The sequence below is a fragment of the Sciurus carolinensis genome, unplaced genomic scaffold, assembly GCF_902686445.1.
Source record: "Sciurus carolinensis unplaced genomic scaffold, mSciCar1.2, whole genome shotgun sequence".
Taxonomy (NCBI): Eukaryota; Metazoa; Chordata; class Mammalia; order Rodentia; family Sciuridae; genus Sciurus; species Sciurus carolinensis.
Genome location: NW_025920474.1, coordinates 29,463 through 35,672, shown reverse-complemented (window position 1 = coordinate 35,672; position 6,210 = coordinate 29,463). Strand labels below are relative to the sequence as shown.

General features: G+C 39.6%; 1 pseudogene; it reads right to left on the bottom strand.

Annotated features, from left to right (window-relative positions):
* Window positions 1-895: 895 nt before the first annotated feature.
* On the bottom strand, window positions 896-1,838 carry LOC124975762 (olfactory receptor 7G2-like; annotated as a pseudogene).
* Between the last annotated feature and the right edge of the window lie 4,372 nt (window positions 1,839-6,210).

The window sequence follows — 6,210 nt, the reverse complement described above, 5'->3', positions numbered from 1 at the left end:
TTTTTAAAAAGAGCAATAGACAGTCATCACTGGGATCATAAAATAGAAAAATTAGATGGAATTATCTTTGCAAACAAAAAATAAAAATAAAAAGCAAAGCTGGCGTGATGAGCGGGCTGAAGCCAAAGGAGTGTCTGGATTTATCTCCATAAACAATAAACTTACTTTTTCTAGGTGATAAGAATTCCATGTCTTAGATGGGAGTTAGTTGCAAAGGACAGAGACAGAGGTTTTCATTTTTTTTTCTGTCATTTTAAATTTATTTTTTCCTTTGATTGCTGTATGTGATTCTTTTTATTTTTAAGGTTTCACTTTATTTGTTCTAATTTATTGTCTAAATATTTGTACATATTTATGAGGTACAATAGGATTCTTTGATTCTCTTGTACACTGGGTGGTGATCATCTTAAACTTATCATGTATCTGTGATGAGATTAATTCAAATGTTCTAACTATTTTGAGGTAAATATTATTGTTATTATATTGACCCTGTTTTGCTACAAAGCATCAGAACTGGTTCATCATGTCAAACAATAACATCGCACCAATGGGTTGAACTCTTCCTTTCCCACCTTCGTCTGCTTTCCTTGTCCACCTCCTCAATTTGCCTTACTCTGAGACTGCACCATAAAAATCTGTGCTGACAAAAGAACCTCAATGTCCATCTTTGCCTCTATAAACTTAGCAAAAGAAATTGTGCTTAGAAAATTGAAATCATATTTCAAAAACACACAGAATTTGCCATGAAGCATTGAGAAGTATCAAGGGAAATTTAAAGGCATTAAGTTTCCCAACATTTCAGAAGAATGGAGTGAGAGAAGGGTTAGGTATTCTGTCTCAGGAATCCTATCCCTGTGGCTTACTCGATCAACCCAAGTTCAATGCAACTGGCACATTAGAGAGGAGAAGCCGTACTGCCAATGAGTTTCCTCATGGCTCCCTTTATGTCCCTGTTCCTCAGGCTGTAGATAAAGGGGTTCAGCATCTGGGTGACCACAGAGTACATCACCGAAGCCACTGCAGTCTTCCTGGATGAGTCAGTCACTGCAGAGCTAATGTACACTCCAAATCCCGTCCCATAGAACAAGGAGACAACAGACAGGTGAGACCCACAGGTGGAAAAGGCTTTATGCTTCCCTCCTGATGAGGGCATTCTCAAGACAGAGGACACAATGTGAATGTAAGAGAAAAAGATTCCAGTCAGAGGAACACCAGCAAATAGACCAGCCACCAAATATACCAGCAGGTTATTGATGAGGGCATCAGATCAGGAGAGTTTGATGACCTGAGCAAATGCACAGAAGAAGTTGGGGACCTCCAGGGCTGTGCAGAAGGACAGGTGCAGCACCATCAGGGTGTGGAGAAGGGCATGTGCAACACTAATGAGCAGGGAGAGTAGAACCAGGAGGATGCAGAGGATGGGGTTCATGATGACTGTGTATCTCAGGGGGTGACAAATGGCCACATAGCGGTCATAGGCCATCAATGCAAGCAGACAATTTTCTAAGCCAGTAAAAACCAAGAAAAAACATACTTGGGAAAGACATCCTGTGTAAGTGATTCTCTGAGTCTGTGTTTGGATGTTTATCAGCATTTTCAGGGACTGCAATGTTGCTTATACAGATGTCAGTGAAGGACAGGTTGGAGAGGAAGAAGTACATGGGGGCGTGGAGGTGGGTGTCAGAGCTGATGGCCAGGATGATGAGCAGGTTTCCCAGGATGGTGACCAGGTACATGGACAGGAACAGGCTGAACATAAGGGGCTGCAGTGATTGGTCCTCTGTCAGCCCCAGGAGAAGGAATTCTGAAACAGCTGTTTGATTTCTAGCATCCATGTTGTTGAGGAATCTGATGGAAAAGATAGGATGAAAAAGTACTAAATGTAGGTGCAGCACCACCTAGACTCATGTTTGAAAACCACAGCTGCCAACATAATGATTTTAGACTTCGAGGTTCCAGAACTATGAGAAATAAATTTCTGCTGTTATGCCACCCAGTCTGTGGTTCTTGGTTATGGCAGCCCTGGCAACTAATAGACCCACAAAACCCCCTCACCAGCACATTTATAAGAAGAGAAGTAAATTTCAGAAAAATTTTTAACAGTCGTCACATTGCAGAAGTGGCAGATTCCTGCACTGAAGGTAAAAGGCTCTGGTAGAGGATGAGACCAAACAACAAGAGCTGGGTCAGTACTGGGAGAGACGTGTAGGAGAATGGGTCATGGGGGACAGACAGTGGGCAGGAGAGGAGTGGGGTTGTTTTTCACCATGCTTCTCTCTTCTGATCCTTATTCCCCTCACTACTTCCCAGGATCTGATTCTACTTACCCCTTTCCAAAGCATTTGCTAAGGGTCTTTGTCTTACCTGGTTGACTTCAAGAGAAATATTGTCCAGCATCTCACCTGGAAATTGAAGGTGCAACCTCTGTCCTTGGGAAGTGCAGACAGATAAATGAGTCAGCAACTCCTGGTCAAGAAGGATGTCCTGTGGGAAGAGGTTCAGGTGTGATTTCCTTACTGCGTCAAGGCTGTTGAGTGAGGTGCTCACAGGCAGATTCCTACCTCTCTTTATGTTTGTGGCTCAGTATCTAAAGCTCCTCATTAGAAGAGGTATTTCAAGTTCACTCTGATCCCAGGAGTGCATGTCCTTAAAGACCAACCTACAGAAGTGAGGAGTTCAGGACAGCAGATTTCCCAGTCCGTGAGGCTGGGTGTACACCATCCAGTTCTCTCCATCTCCATGGCTCATCCCCATTTCATGGAACTTGCATGCAAAACACATACCGCTTGTCTAATAAATTCCAGTATTTTTATTATGGGATACATAAAGGAATCTCTATGAAATTACTGCATCAGGGACAATGAGTCCTATTTTAGGTGTGAATATGTATTTTATATGTGTGGGTATTAATTATGTAATTATAAATATTCACTAAGATATTTTTTAAAATATATGCTTTTGGGGGTGTTTTCTCTTATGTATCACTGATTTTTACTGAACATTAATTTTTGTTCTTTATATTTTGCACAAAATATTCTCATCTACTTATTTGATTAAGGCTGAATGCCAACTATACCACCAGGACCAGAACTCCCTGGTTATAATTTTATTAAAAATGTTTCATTATTGTCAAAAGAGTTTCAATAATTTTATTCACAAATGGAGACTGAGTTGAAAGTATGGTTCTTATTTTTAATTGAGGTGTTAATTCAATTACACAATCACCAAAAGGCAGTAGTGTGCAGATGTGTCCTTATAGTTAGCACATTTGGTCAGATTTTGACCTCTATTTAAAAAGCAATTCTGTTCCATATCTGTATTCACTTTTAAACCTTGCACATTTAAGAACTTTAGTATATTCGTCTGTCAACACATTTTACACCATGCTATCTCAGTCCTATTTTTGTGTGTGGTGCCAGGGACTGAACCCAGGACCTTGTGCATGCTAGTCAAGCACTTTACCACTGAGCTTCACCCCCAACTCCATGTTAACTCGTTCTATGTGAACTGATGATAATTTTTAAGATGCGTTATTTAGAATTTAGAGCAAGATGGCACTGTGATGTTTTCCTTCACCATCCTAACCCTAGTCTCTTCCCAAAAGAGAAATACTAGATAAAATATTAAAATATTAAAATTGTTGATAGAACTATAAGACAAGGTCAATTTTCCATGAACCACCAAAAGGACAGTAACACCTAATAAAAAATTATCCCAGTTTTTTAAAAAAATGCAAACATGATATGGTGAGGGAGATGAAACCCAAGGGCTCTTGGATTTATCTCCATAAGCAAGAAAATATTTCAGAAGTTAAGGTAATGAAGAATAACTATCCTAGGAGATTAATTGCCAAGAATAAATGTAAAGTTCACTTTTTAATTCAAATTATTAATTTGGTTTTCATTTACTCATACTTTTTGTATGCATTTTTGAGGTACGTGACGTTTTGATTCTTTTGTAGAGATAATTTTGATTAGAGTTAATTCAGGTTAATTAGCATACCCATTTCCTAAAATGCTATCATTTTTCTTTGGTGAGCACATTCATGTTTCTGTCTTCTAACTATTTAGAGATATGCAACACATTGTATTCATTACATTCATTCAGTTGTACCGTAAAGCACAACTTATTCCTCCTATCAAACCTGAGCACTGTACCTAGTGATTGACCTCCTTCTCTCCTCCCTCCCTACTGTGCTCCTTCTATCTGGTGACCACTATTCTGCTCTCCACTTCTTTATCAATTTGGTTAGATTCCTATATGAACGAGATCGTGCTGTTTGTCATTCTATGCTTGACCCATCTTGCTTAACACAATGTCCTCCAGGTCCATGTTCATTTCTGCAAACAACAGGATTTCATTATTTTCATGACTGAATGTTATTCCATGGTGTGTATACACATACACATGCTGGCAGCTGTGAGATTTGGCAGCATTTTAACATGTGATCCTTATGAACAGCTTAACAGGGAATTCAGGCTTGGTGGGGAGGTCATGCTTGTCATGTAGAGTTATCAAGATACATGGTTGAGGAAATGGGCATGGATTTTTTCAAATTATTATTTTCTGAAAATTAGTTGAAGAACATTCAACTCTTGCCAGGCACTGGGGTGCACATCTGTGGTACTGGCTACTCTAGAGACAGAGGTAGGAAAACCACAAGTTCAAAGTCAGCCTGGGTATCTTAACATGGCCCTGTCCCAAAATAAAATGAAAAGAGTAGGAGGCTGGGGATGTAGCTCAGTGATAGAGCAACCCTGGGTTCAATCCCCAGCACTAAAAAAAATAAGCTACAGACTTCTAACCAATAATTACCTGCCAAATATAGAATGACCTTTGATTTTGACTAGGAAACACTAAAGAGAATATTGTCATTCTATTTCACAATTACAGAAAAACAGGTACCCAAATTCCATTGATAGCCATTTCACATTTTTTTATGGTCACTGCTCATCACGTGAAAATTGAGTGAACTGAAAATCAACAAATGGGCAATAGACTTAAAAGCATGATGGACTCTAGAAAAGCAATGAAGGCAGGACTGCCAAGATGCAGAGCTCACTCACAATCTTTAAACCATCTCTGAGTCAGACAGAAGCACATGGCTCTAATGCATCCTGGAGTCACAGGCAGAGGGGCGAGAACAGTACATTAGAGATCCAGCAGTTTCATTTTTTGGATAGATGTGTGCAATACTGACCATGAAAAATCTGCCATGTTAATCCAATTTCTCTCTCTATAAAAATAGACATTACACATAAGGTCCAGTATGATGATCTGGGATAAAGTTCTCTGCAAAGATCCCTTTTGGACATAAGGACCTCTCATCCTAAGACTATGAAAGGTCATGTTCACAGGTGGATCCAGGGCAGGGCACTGTTTTCTGCCTCTGGCATTAGGTCCAGGCACAACACCTGAATCTGCTGCAACCACCTGGGAACTCTGAGGAGCTCATGTCTGTGGAAGAGGTCACCTCATGCAGGACTCAGTGAATCCCTAGTCTCTGAAACTGTATGTTACCAACTTCTGAAGTTCTTGTAGTGAAAAATAATTCTATTTATTGTCCCAGTATATTACATGTAGAGTTATATTTTTTCTTTTCTTTGAGAACTTCTTTACTAATGGAGTCCTGATAACATAAAACCATCTCAAACCCCTGACATAGTCTAATTCTGTGAAGTTTATAAATAATGAAACTGAAGAAGGTGGAAGCTAACATGACCTTATAAGGATACAGCTTTCCAGGGAATGTCTCAGTAATTGCTTCCCACGTATGAAAGTTGAGTTCTTTTACCTCATAGTAAATCTACCTGTGGCTGTAACCCATGTGGCTGTAACCATGAGCCTAGGCTGAATCTGATCTTTAGATATTACCACAGACTTGCTTAAAACTGTGACTGCCCTATTCACCTCACACAACAGTTCTTATTCTGAGAATGATCTATAAAATATCACTAAAATGAACCCCCAACTCAGCTGTGTCGGATGGAGTCAGAGCAAAAACATGGAGCTGAGAGTCTGAAATCATGTCTCAAACATCACACGGGGGACAAAAAGCCAGGCAGATTTGAAGCCCAAGTTGAAATATAATTAGATGTCTTGCCATCTAAGCACATCTGGAAGAACTTGATGATGAATAAGTAAGATACTCTGGGTCACCATTATTTCTCTTACTTTAAATGAATCTGGAAACCCAAACCCATGACACGA